The sequence below is a fragment of the Serinus canaria genome, chromosome 6 (genome assembly GCF_022539315.1).
Source record: "Serinus canaria isolate serCan28SL12 chromosome 6, serCan2020, whole genome shotgun sequence".
Classification (NCBI taxonomy): Eukaryota; Metazoa; Chordata; class Aves; order Passeriformes; family Fringillidae; genus Serinus; species Serinus canaria.
This window is the reverse complement of record NC_066320.1, coordinates 24,600,948-24,614,854: the sequence shown is the minus strand read 5'-3', so window position 1 is coordinate 24,614,854 and position 13,907 is coordinate 24,600,948. Positions and strand designations below refer to the sequence as shown.

General features: G+C 39.7%; 2 protein-coding genes across 3 annotated transcripts in view; one reads left to right on the top strand and one right to left on the bottom strand.

The window, feature by feature from the left end:
* SMC3 (structural maintenance of chromosomes 3) overlaps positions 1-13,907 on the bottom strand; it is a 1,169,611-nt gene that overhangs the window by 789,205 nt on the left and 366,499 nt on the right. The window lies entirely within an intron of this gene.
* Positions 1-13,907, top strand: part of LOC103814130 (VPS10 domain-containing receptor SorCS1) — a 258,007-nt gene that overhangs the window by 125,162 nt on the left and 118,938 nt on the right. The gene's annotated exons all lie outside the window — the stretch shown is intronic.

Here is a 13,907-nt window from a genome sequence, read left to right as displayed (position 1 = left end):
CTCATTTGTCATCAGGAATATAAGAAAAATCCAAGTGAGGATTATGATGATATGGCTTATTTTCTTCCTTTTTTTGTTCTCTTCCTTCAGCTAATGTGCTCCAGTTATTTTACAGAAAAGGTTTTCCAGCAGCTGTAGGAGAAACATGCTGTGGGCTTTGCTGTAAAAATGCTGTGCTCTGAAAGTTGAGGGGAGCAAGAGCTGTGTACCTGACAACTCTCTTGAGCCTCAGAGCCCGTCCTTATTGTATGCCAGTACACTGGATAGGTGTTCCTTTCTTCCTAGAGTATGCCTACAGCTCACATCTCTAAATAAACAGCAAAATAATACTGATAAAAGCATTTTCCTCTCCTGGTGGTTGATAATGATCAAGCAGTCTATCTTAACTGGCTAGCAGCAAGTGCTGTGCTTGTCACAGCCTGCTCCTGTGAGCCACTAAAATCACGCTATGTACAGCTGCTCTTATGTAAGTGTGGCTGCCACCTCAGTGTCTTTCAAGAGTGAATTTAAGCCTACCCTGAAGCTGAGATGTGCAAACATGCCAAGCCTGTGCTAAAAGGAAATTCAGGGAGAAAAAAACCCAACAAACCCACACTTGGTGCTTTGGGATTCCCTTGCTTTCAGTGAGGATAATTTAAGCTCACCCAATAGTTGATGTGGATCAACCAAGTATGTGATTGAGACTCACCCAATGGTTGATGTGGATCAGAAAAGTCAGCCATGAAGTGGCTCTTTGAGGGTGTTTCTGGTGTTTGCAGCCAGGCAAGACCTGCAGGCAGTCTGAGTTCAGCTGGTTTTTCCACCATTTGGACAACAGATGTACCGTAACAAGTTTGCATGTTTAGCAATGTAGCCTTGTGGGGCTAAGTCAGGAAGAACTGAACTTTAAATTTGTCTTTAGCTGTGTCCCTGAAGGCACTGTGGATACAGCCAAATCTGTATATAGCTTTATTTTGTTTGGGCACCTCCATGACAAAACCACTCCTGGGTTGGTGAGGAGGATCCCAGAGTGGATAAAGCTCAGCCTTGGAGTCTGGCTCTGCTGGAGCTGACTCCTACAAGGGACAGGCTGGCACAGCCCAGGGTATCTTCAGCTAATTCAGCTACCACCAAAAGGGGCACAGACTTCAGTGTAGGTCACAACAGACTCAGGAGCTTGGAGTGTTCCTTGTGTGATGTCAGCCTGTGTCACTGTGTCTCCACAGATGTCAGTGCTCAAGTTAACTGAGTTATTTTCATATCTGTAGGAGTGGAGAGGCGACTTTAACAAATGTAAAAAAATTAATAATCTATAATTTTTCAATTTTTTTACCTGCTTTCTCATTTAACACATAACTGAAAAAGCTGAATTGAAGTTTTACACTTGGAAGTGGTAGGTCCTGACTTCTGCAAAACAGAAATGTATTTCACTGAGAAAATCTCTCTGAGTTTTTTGGGGTGAGGCGCTGTGTAAGTGCAAAGTTTTTATTAATAGTCAATTCATGTGCATAATAAAAAGTATGTTCCCACTATAAAGAAGGTTAATATTGTTCAATATATCTACATTACAACCATACTAAAGCTGTGTGTATATGTTCTGTTTGGAATTATATGAATAGGTGCTACATTACACTGTGCATACTTGTGTATTATTGCTGTGTGAGAGATGTATGGTCTCTACCACTTGAGATGGAAAAAATATGTCTTTCAGCAAAAAGATATTTCCTATGCTTGCTGCACCAATATTTAATGAAATTGTGAATAAGGGAAACAGATTCATCAAAAGAAAACAACATTATTTTTGCTGGGGAGGGAGAGAGTTTAAAACTCAAAACCCTCTTTCTCTCTCTCTCTCTCTTTCTCTAAGTTTGTCTGCTTTCAAAATCCAAGCAGTGGAAAGGCTGTTCTGTCCTAAAATCGCAAAACCTCAGAAAAAATAAATGCCTCATTCTTCTGAAAAATCCATCCCTAAATGTCATAAAATATTACTTGGTAATCTGTCAAATCATTCACACTGCAGGCTGCTGTGGTCCAGCTTGAGTTTAATCCAAAGTGAAATGAGCCCATGTTTCTTCCTTCTGGGTCAGACTTTCATGGCAGGTGGGTTCTTTGCTGGGGCTCTCCCAGGCAGTGTTAATGGTGAGGAAAGGAGGGATTCTCACAGAGGGCCAGGCAGGTACCCAGCTCTCAGCCAGGACCTTCAGTGAATATTCTTTACATGAAAGTCTCCTTCTTAATGTGCTTCAATCCAGAAAAAAAGTATTCCACCTCACTGATTTGTGGAGAGTAGGAAAAATAAGCTTGTCCCCTCTTTGAATATGTGGAAGGGCTCTGCAAACAGACACACACAAACACAAAAACACCTGGTAGCCTGTCTCAGCTGGCATAAGCTAACATTTCTAAGAAGCAGTGAAATAAACAAAAAATCTCCATTTCCTTTCTCTGTTGTACCTGAAATATCTCTTCTTCTAGGTCAGAATGTATTTGGACCTCTCTAACAGCAGGTGGTGAAGCTGCAGAAAGTATTTCTGTGGAAAGGAAGAAGGAAACCATCTCTTTCGTAAGCTGCAGGGGAAGTTTAGGCAGAGAATGTAATTAGCCAACCTAAAAAATGCCTGAGAGAACAGAAATTGCCAGCATTGTTCCTGCACAGAGTTTTGAGAACTTCAGTAAATGCAAGTGATCAGCACAGTAATTTTAAGTGTAGTTGGGAGGTCTGCAGTAAAAAACCACAACAAGCAGACCCAATAACTACAGCAAAATTAGAGGTATTTTTTTCAAGAGGATACTTAACTTAATTATGTTAATATTTGTCATAAATGTGTAATCCACAGCAAGGGTATTTGGAAAGGGTAAGTGTATTTTATGGTCATTAAAAGGCAAATTTGCTTACACTTCAGTGTTCAGTTAGTAAAAGCATTTATTGATGCTTAAAAGCTGCATTTAGACAGGACTTTACATTTGAGAGAGAAACTACTTTCATGTGGCCACCAATGTTCTAGATTCAAGAAGATAAAGGAAGGGGGGTTTCATCTCTGCTGCCCCACCACCCTGAGGTGACATTGCTTCCTGCAGTGTTGAGAATATGCCCATTTCAAACCTGTTGCATGTCTCTGAAATATGCCAGTTCTGTGCAGTAGTATAGGTGAAAATAGCTGCAATAAATGATAGTAAAGCAGAAACCCAAAAGTTTTATATGCAATAAAATCTGATTATTAGACCGTAGCCTTGTGAAGCTGAATATTAATCAGAATAATTAATATGTCTTGCTCTGATCCTAATTGTGACTAAATTTGAAAAATAAATGTTTGATTATTATGTTAAACAAGATTTTTTTTTACCCTTCTTAAATCGCAGTTACTAATGTAGTGCATTATTGTAGTCTTTGGTGAAAATAAGAACAAGGTCCATTATAAATTAAAAATATGGATGTACAGAGAAGGCTACCGAGTGAAATAGAAGGAAAACTTGGAAAAAAAGAATCCAAGCCTGTCTTGGGAATGGTTTACAAGCTTTTAAATGCAAATTTATCAAAGCTTTTTGTAAGTCATGGATCTCATTTTTAATCGGTATTCCACGGTTTGAGAATCAGCCACACAGGCTCTCACTTGGTTAACATTCATTTTACTAGTCTCTGATCTTGATCCAAAATCCACTGAAGTCAATAAAAAGACTCATTTTGAATGCAAAATTAAATTATTCCTCTTAGCATGTCAGAAGAGCTTCCTCTTGCAGTCTCCTGCCATTGCAGCACAGAAAAGCAGAGTAAAATATTTGGCAAGAAGGTAAAACATTCTTTCTGAGCTTGTGGATGAGCCTGGGCTCACAGACAGCATACTGGACTTCAGTAAGGTAGACTTCTTCTAATGGATCATTTCAGTAAGTGTTAGGACCTGTATACCTTTGAGATCTTACAGAGGTTACCCTGATAAATATAATTTCTTGTATTTCATACATATTTTTACTCAAGCCCCAAATATAACCCCACATAATTAGCATTTATTGGTTTCATATGCTACTCAGATGTCATTAGTGTTTCACTACCTACACTACTGGTGTATGTTCTACTCTATTCAAGACAATTAAAAGAAACAGATACAAAATCTTACTGGTAGTTTTGTAGACATTGGGAAACCAGTACTTCAAGACCAGACAACTGATGGGAGGACAAAAAAGGTCTAATATCATTAAATAATTTATCTATGTCTCTACAACCACTGGTGAAATGGGAATTTGAATCCCAGTGTAAATCCTAGCATTTTGTCCTGTGAATTTAACAATGCTTTTTCCTCAGAAGGTTCCCCACTTAGTTAAAATGCTGCTGAGAACATGTGCACTTGCTAAATCAGTGGAAGGTCAGCAGAATATACAGTGTTTATGGGGCCAAACAGAACAGGGAATCATTTGTGGTAAGGTTGAATCACATGTGACTGGGATTCCTGGTGCTTGATTTTTCAATCATTAAAACTGATAAATTATCCTTTATCAAACTCAGCTGGAGGGAGTATTTGTGAATGGTGTCTTTGAACAGTTCTTGGCATGACTTGCAGCAATGGTAAGATGAGTTTTTAACATAAATAATTTAGCCAGTGCGTTCTAGAGGTGTAAGTGCAGTGTGATACTGATGGAGTACACACACATGTGTGTAATCATACATATTACAGACAGAGATAGAGCAGAGAAGGAAGGGTGGGCTTGTAGAGACCAACTGTGCCATCCCTGGAGCATTCATCCCACAGGCATTGCACAGTAGAGTACAGGGAAGCTCTGGGATGGTTTTTCAGCTGGGAGTTTGGTGATGGCTCCCAGGCATTGCAAGGTGGAGCTGACAGGCTCTATAACAGCACAGATATGTTTTTAGAGAAGTCTCTTCTTGCTTATTTCCTCCTAGTCAGGGTTTTGGCTGCCCACTGGCCCATGAAGCAGTGTAACATCATTTTTGGCTGTGTGCTGCAGGATTTCTTGCAGTTGAATTGTGTGTCACAGTTTGGGTATCACAGGTCTGGTGGGTGATATTCTAACCTGCAGATGAAGAGATCCAGCTGTCTGATCCTGCCCAATACTGCTTTACTTTGTCACTGACTTCAGCTGGGCTTTTCTGAAGTCCCTGATGGCAGGATCTGTGAAGGTTTATACATGCCTAGCTTCCCTGGCTTCTCAGGAGTTAAAGAGGAGATGGGTTCCTTTACTAGCTGAACCAAAGTCTTCTGGCCTAAATTTCTGACAAGAGGGGAGACACAGATGGTGGAGGCTCTGATGGTCTTCTCATGTCTTATCCCTTGTCAGGGTTTGGGAACTGTAACTTTTCTCATCAGAGCTGTGTAGCTGTAACTACACACTGCAGCTACAGTAGTTACTCAGGTACTGCTGCAGTGAATAGATTTATTTATAGATACTGTATTCTTTACTACAAATTTAGTAGGGCTTTGCCTGAACTCACCCACACTTAGATATGCACTGGATCCTGCTCCCTTCTAGCTTCCCCTTCATTGCTGTGGAGTGAAACACATCCCTGATGTTCTGAACCAGCAAAAATCAGTGTCTGCCTTGCTCACTTCCAAATAATTCCCTGCATGAGCCTGTCTGGGGGGACATTGAGTCCTTTTCTGTGAATCAGGATTTATTTGCTTTTGAAATGTTAATGCTAGAGACGAGGAGGAGGAGATGTCTTCCTGAGCTGCCTTAAAGATGCTATTTTAGTGTGTTGCTGTGGATTAAGAGGACTACTGAAGGGCAGCATGGCAACTCCTCTTTGATCCAGATGACTGGCTCTGTAGGTGGTGGCCATTAGGAAGGAGGAACAGCTCCATCCATCCTATGGCTCCAGCTGTAGGGAGCCATAAAGCTGGTTTCTATCAGGCCAGGTTTTCTGTGCAAGTTGTGTCAAAGCCCAGTGATTTTTGGTTTTTCTGTGTTTTTTTTTTTTTTTTTTTTTTTTGCACTCCTGTTTCTAACATGCCACCTTTCCTAGCTGGCTACAGGGATAATGCTCCTGTTCAGGCCTTCAGCAGCTCATGTCCCAGCTGTTACCCAAATGTGACCCCTGACCCCCCAAATGTGGCCATCTCTGATTCAGAGTGCAGCTGCAGAAATCACACACCTTGATTTCTGCTGCAGCCACAGGACACACCTCTTTGCCATGCTCCCCAGCTCTTACACTAAAAGTAGAGCTGCAGATCCTCACTTCCCAGACTTTGCTGTCTTTGCCATACCTCACTGCTTGTCAGGAGGTCAGCTGCTGCCTCCCATCAACCTGTGGCTCTGGTCCCCCCTTCTGCTTTTCAATTAAGTGCCTATATATGTTTCTCATTGAGCCCATCATGCATGGGAGGAGATGGTTTCTAAGGAACATCCACTGCTCCACTGCCATGTGCCAAGACTTAAAGAATTCAAGGGGTTTTCTATTTTTCTCTTTTTTTCTCCCATTCTGTATTTTTTTTCTCTGTCATTTATGACAAAACAACCTCGGGCATAGTTGGGTTTCAGCTTATTTTGGCTGCCTTTAGTCTGTATCTTTGCAGATACTGTGCTTTGTGTTCTCTGCAGCAACTGCTTTATTGATATTTGTATGAATGGGAGCAACAGTCTCCTGGACTATGATTGGACTGTTGTGATGCTGAGTTCACACAAGTAATAATTAAGTAGTTGGAAAGAGGTGTGAAAAAAAATGAACCAGAGGGGGAGCAGACAGTCACTTGCCTGCTGGAATAGAAAGGAGAGAAAAAACAAAAGAGGTGGAATCAGAGATAAAAGAAAATAAAGGATGGAGTCAAGGTGGGGAGGATTGAGAGGATTAAAGGAGGGACTTTACAGAATTATAGGTGGGGGGTTCTTGCAAATCAAGTTGATTATTTTCTTTGTTTGATGGGTACACAATGCATTAAAATATTTGCATAGCATTCCCAGGCCCTCCAGCTTAGATTTACAGTTCTGAATCATCCTTTGTTTGAGGGGGATTAAACTCTCTGAAGAATTCAGGGCCAAGTCTACAAGGAGGGTTAGTACCCATTCTTTTTCTCTTTTCTTTATGCTCAAAGGTGCACACCTAATTAGGACTTAAATATTTAGCCTTCTGTATAGTAAGGACTTTGTTATTTTTTATTTTATTTATGAAAGGTAGATATTTCATTTTTCTGAAATAAATGATACAAGGCACAGAGGAATGTTTCCTTCTGTTAAGTTAGGGTCAAAATTTTGTTTGATTTCCTCCTACATGTCTGTTCTGTTGAGACCCAAACATTCTGTAATAAAATTCTATTAAATTTCCAAAAATTTGCAAAACAAAGCAATGTTTTGTGACACATCTTTAAACAATTCATTTTGAAGTAGATGAAACATTCAGGTTTTCCTCATGTTTTTTTCTTTTTTTTTTCCCCTGAAGATGTTCCAGATTAAACGTTTTTGTTTTTTTTTTTGAAATTTCAAAGATAGTGACTTTACAGTGGCTCTCCTGAAACACCAGGGTTTTGAAACACACAAAATATTTACAACAAAAATACATATTTCTGCTTGTTAGAAACCAGAACTGTTGATCAGCCAGCATAGTCATAAAATGTGGGATTTTCCTTGGTTGTTCTGAACAAACTGTGCCCTGCATGTAGCTTTTTATGAACCTGCCACTTCACCTGTTTTCTTCCTATTTTTGATTTAAATATGTGGCATTGTCCCCGTTCTTTGAGCAATTTTTACACTAAGGAAAATAGGGAATTTACTATAAAACTTGTGAGTCAGGAGGCCAGTCTGAATAAAATCTCTCTTACCACTGTAGTATTTAAATTTTTTTGTGTGTTTTCTAGCTGTCCTTGCTTGTATACCTGTTATTATCTGTAGGAGCAGTCAGGGCCTCGCTGTAGTTGAAGGCACATATCCATATCTGCTTCTCATGTCAAGTGACACAGGATTTTTCTTGTCTCAGGAGGTTTGAGCACTCTCAGCTTCTCATATCCATGTTGGTTTCTTCCACATCCAGCTGGTTTTTGTGTGAAAAGATAAGAAAAGCCAACACAAACAAAACTTGCAACTCCCTCAAATGTTCTTAAAAGGAACTCCAGGGAAAACCCAATGAAACATTATCTGCTAAGCCAAAGCAGCTCTAAATTCTGTCCGAGAGCTGATTATTGCTGGGTCTTTCAAATCCTGTCTGTGTAATCCTTCCTCTACTCTGGATTCTCTGCTAATCCTGCACCTGCTCTTCCTAATTCCAGCCTATTTAGGGATAGAGGCAATATATTCTGTTTACTGGTTCATTAATATGTCTGGACATGGGCTTCCAAACCTGTACAGGGTGTGTGGGATTTCTCTGAGGAAACAGATGAAAACTGCTGAAGTTGTACTGGAGGAAAAACAAATTAAAATCAACTTCTAAAATGCAGCTTCATCATTCAGAGGTCTGTATAGTGCTGGTCTTGCTCTTTTTAGGCAGTGTTGGAGGAATTTGTCAGAGAACTTTTATTTCAGGTCTTTGAATATTACCTATAACAATTAACTGTTTCTTCAGTGGCTGAGTCCTCATGGCAATAGCTTGGTGCTGCAAATAGTGCCTGCTTTTGGAGGGTTTCTTTTCATTAACACTGAAAATCATGTATTTTTCCCCTTAGAAAAAAAAAAAGAAAAAAAGTGCCTGTGCCCTGAAGCCATTTATACTGATTGGAAATTTACTCAGGTAAACCAAGTAAGACCATCTGACATATTAAAATGTTGACCAATTTGTAAAACAAACCTTTCCTTCTTTAAATGCTGTGTTTACACACAAATACTTATGTGTGCATTTGCACACACACAGTATTCTAAATATGGGAATACCTATATTATGTGAAAGAGGTTAAAATTATTTTAATTTTTTGTTTGTTTGTTTGTTACATTAGCTTTTTTGGTTTTTATGGAACAGGATTACTGGGACATGAGGTCAGTGTGGCTTCCTCCCAGCAACATTTTCAGTTAGCAAAACTCATAAAGTATATTCTAGAGAGAGAAGTGGGGGGCAAATCATCAGCTATGTGACTTCTAGTACATGCTCACAGATACTGTGAAATAGCTTCCACAATGTCCTGTGGCCTCTGCCTCTCCCTTACCTGCTGCCTTTAAATTTATTTACACTGATTCTGTCCATGAGTGACAGTATAGAATTGTAGTCTCGGGCATTAACATTTCAGTTAAATAAAGAGATTATCAGGCTGATAGGTGCCAATGGATCAATTGGCATCAATATCCAGGTATGTGCTCTTTGCTTGGCAATGCAAAGTGGCAGAACTAAGCTTGGGTCAAAAGAAACAAATCAAACTAAGGCTAATGTCTTGGGGATAAAAGTGTGTTCACAGAAAGGGAAATGCCTCAGGTAACACACAGTAGATTGCTAAGCTGTGATGAATTTGCTACAGGTCTGGGATTTGCTTCTGACTTTTCCTAGTGCAACCAAGATCAAAATTAGGTGATGATTCTTAACAACAGCATGAAAGTGTGACTAGATTTTGTGAAGTACTGATTTTTAGTGTGACTAGCTATCCTTGAGAATGAGCCACTAAAATGAGGTAGAGTATAAAATTTTTCCCTTTCAGGGTAGCAGAATTTTAGGATCTCGTACCTCATGCTTTGTAGGGGGTGGGGTGGAAACTGAAGCTGGATGAGAAATATAGCAAGCAAGAGGCCTGAATATAATATTAAGAGTATGTAACAAAATATCTGACAGTTTCTCACTTCTGCAGTCTTGACTCCTGCATAGCATCGTTGGTCTTTTTGTTGTCATCTCTTGTTGTAGAAATAATTTAAGATCTCTGGGACAAGTAGTTCCTGTTTTATTTGAAAGTGCAGTGCCTCTGAGGCTGCATAAATAGTGCTCTGATAGGAAAGTAAGAGAATTCCATGCTTTCAAAAATACAAAACGTACTTGTAGGCTGGATGCCCTTTGAGGTATCAAGTCCCATATCTGCCACTAGCCCTTTGATCAGCTCTTCTCTTTTGGCACTGTTCAAGAGCTTAATTTCTGGGGCTTTCTGATATTAAAGACTCTCATCTTTGGTGTCAAGAAAAGAGTTTGAATGGAAAAGGAAAAGGTTAGATTGTAAAGCCCCTAATTCTGATCTGCAGAAGAGCTAATTCTTCTGGGTCTGAAAAAGAATTTGGGGAGATTAGGCAGTATTGATGCAACCTGGCATGATGATTTGCTTCCAAATAAAACCTTATTCTGATACAAATCAAGCCAGCCATTAACCTTCCAAGTAAGGGACAAAACAGTCTTACAAAGAGTGTTCACCTTGTCTTGTTATTAAGACTGCAAAGCCATGAGGAGAGTCCACCACTCAAACAAAAACAAGTCAGACTTGTTCCACTGCAACAGTCTGTGTCAGGACTAAGTCCCCTGTGTCTCCCTTCACACCCTACTCAGTAGTTTTGTTTCCCAGTTGATTTAGGGCTGTGTTCCCTGCAATGGTCAGGTCACTGAGCCAGCTGGGAGATTGAATTGAATGAGTGCCAATGATAACACAAGAAGAAGGGCAAGAAAATCTGCAGCTAGAAGGGAAGGAGACAGGAGGATCTCAACACCTGTGACCAAGGATCCTAATTTCTGCTGTGGAACTTGATTCTCTGCAGCAGTGTCTTTGAAAACCTGTTTCTCTCTGCTGGCCCAGAGGGTCATAAGACATGACATGTTTTATAAGAGCCAGTGTACTCTTCTGTCATCATCTCCCACCTGAGAAACAGATCATGAAGCTGTAATAAACTCAGAACTCAAGATTCTTCATTCTTCCATGCCTGTTTTGTCTTGTTGGTTGATGTCAGTGCTGCAAGGGGAAGCAGGATGTCAGTATGGACAGAATACACTGAGCTGCAGTCTCCTTAATTAGCCTTCTGCCACCTCCATGAATGACCCTGGATGGAAGAACGTGTCTAGTGACCATGCTCACAGAGTTCAGTGCCATTTTTCAGTGCCTCTTAAAAAATTCAAAACTAATTGTGGAAACTGGCACTATTCTGATGGATTTTGATCAAAGTATGAAGTATATGCTACTCAGAGTAAAAGAAGGTTGTTTGCAGAGTATAAGAAGGTTGAAATCAGTGAATTTTCTGGAGCTCTGCCATTTTACTTGCTATCAAAATTGTTCCAGTGACTTTATTATGCAGGAGAACATGGACAAGGCAGATCTGAGCATAATAAAAAGGGGAAAGCTGTGCCAAATCAGCACCTGAATCAATGAATTTAGTCATCTGACATCTGTTTCGCTTGTCAGGTAAAAAAAAAAATTATGCAAAAAAATTAGCTGAGATACATGCCTACAAAAAAATTGCAAATGTTTTAATAGGATTGCAGAGCTGGAAAGCTATAAGCTTTGCATTTTTCTGTGCAAGTGCTCTGCAGCTAGGGGGGAATCTACATGCTCACAACTGCTGAGCAAATGTTTATAACTTAAATATTTGTTTGAGAGGGTATGTAATCACATAGCAAACTTCCTAGAGAGCTGGTTAGCACACAAATTGGACTTTCTTTATAAAGGTTTTTAAAATTCTTTTTAATGGGTGAGAAAAGCTGGCTGACGTTTCAGAACTGAGTGCTGATATAAAAACTCTCTCATTCACGGCCCATGGGAATGGGAACATTCACTGGAGTTTAAATCTCTGGTGAATTTTCTGCTATAGCTATATAGCAGCCTAATATTCCTGTCAGAACAGATTTGCAAATGACCCATAAACCAAAGAAGAAACTAAAGCTGAAAGGATGCTCTGGGCAATATAATTTTCTTTTCTGACTTTTTTCTCAGTCTGAGTCATTGATAACTGTTTCTGAATGCAACTTCTATGCAAGGTTAATAAAGAAATCAGGATATGTGGAGAAGAAAATGTTGGCTTATTAAAAAGAGCAGTTAATTGTTATCACATAGTAATGAGATTTCATTGGTTTCCATGACATTTGGTCTAGGCTGTGGAGGGAATCTCACTAAAGAAGGGGATGTCCAGTGTACCAAGAACAGGATGTACTCTGTGTTACATCCTGGCTATGCAGAGTAAGCCAGCCAGCTCCAGAGGGACAAATGTCATTATTCATGAAAATTTCCAGGCAACAGACAATTTTTTAGCTTAAAATTATAGAATCATCTTGGTTGGAAAAGACCTTTAAGGTCCTTGAGTTCAACTGTTGACCTGGTCCAAGTCAACAGAAACCTTGTCCCCGTGGGCCACATCTGTGTCATTTAGATATCTCCAGGAGTGGTGGTTCAGCCACTTCCTCAGCCTCCTGCTCCAATGCTTGACAACCCTGCTGGTGGTGAAATTTGTCTGAATATTGGACCTCTCTCCTGGGGAGGTGGGGCAGTCACAAAGGAGATTTGTGTGCTGTGTGGAGCAGGAACTTGTCCCAGTTGCCCCTGTCCCTTAACTGTCTCTCTGCACTCCATTCAGGTTCCCCCAATTTGGGAAACCTCCCTGTGCCTGATTGTGCCAGCACTGGAGCTGCTCACTTCAGTGTCCAGGGGTTACACTGGCTAAAATCTGCATGCATGGCTGAAATTCAGCCTGACTGCATCCATATTTCAGTTACTTGAGCTGAGGCAAGGGGATACCCATTTACTGCTTTCTGTTCTGTGAATTAATAAAAAACTTCAGGCTTCCAGCAGCTTGAATCCTCAGGAGAGGCTTCTCTTAACTCCAGGGAGCTTTGGAACAAACATCAGAGAAGGTGCAGCATTGCTTGGCAGTTTTTCATAAAGCAGTTCAGAAAGACTTTGTGCCAGTCAGTTTAGAAAGCTATTTCTCAGTGACAGTGTATGAAAAGTTGCAATAAACATCCCTCTTATTTGGGAACTTTGGAGGTTAACAAAAAGGGAAAAAAATATAAAAAATATATTAAATATTCTTTAAAAACATAGCAGCACAGCTGGTGACCTGGAAGGAACTGTTCCACCTCCAACTTCCAGTAATGTAATCTCTGCCTCAGATATTTTCTCAGGCTGAGTCATTCAGCTGGATGGATTTTAACTTTATTTCTAAAAGGAGAGAATCACTGTATTCAAGGCCATTCAGAGACTGGGACTGAAATGTCACAAAGTTCGTGTTTGACAACAACACTTTCCTTTGTTGACAGTGTGTCTATAGCCTGATTGTCTCCCAGAAAGGAAGTTTGGCCCAGAAATATGTTGTAGGAAGAAGGAAAGTCTTCTGTGAGAGATGTTGCACTTGAGCATTTGAGCCTTGGCACAGGCTTTCTTAAGTCTTGTAATGAATGTTCTGTTTAATTGCTTTGTGCCTTGTCTTTCCATGATTAAGAGTGAAGGTGAGAATTTCTGCTGTACTTTTGATATTCAAAGGATAACTCAATGAATACATGTGAGGTAATCAAATTTTCTGAGGATCATTTGCCCCACAGAAATCAATGTTAGATGAATGTAATTATCATTATGAGATTGATGTAAATTTGATGCCAATTATTTCTAAAGTAAAAAAACCCCTAAAATTAACAAATCATTTATACAAATGTTAATAATTTCTCTGCTTTTGAATGTTAACAATTAGTACATCATTATCCATTAGAATTTGGGAAAATGAGGAAAAAGACATCTCTGACATTTTTTTGATGGAACAGGTACAATAGGATAATATAATGAGAACTTATTAAGGAAATACTTTCCAAATAATTTTTCAATAAAAAGTCCTAGCGAAGTCTGCTATTTGTCATGTTCCTAGCTCTAATTCAATGAATTCTGTTTTATAAAGTGACAGTTCAGCTGATGGGAATGGCAAATACCTTGAAAGACTCAAGAAGATTAAGTAATTATGTGAAAAAGGATGTCTTCACCACGTTCAATAATTATTACAAAATCACACCACCTGTAATCCTGAGCACTATTTGATGACCCACTATAGTCAGGAAGAACATATTTAAGTTTATTGACGTGCCAATATCAATCCATCCTCTCTGCCTTGGGCCTGGGTGTTAAGTG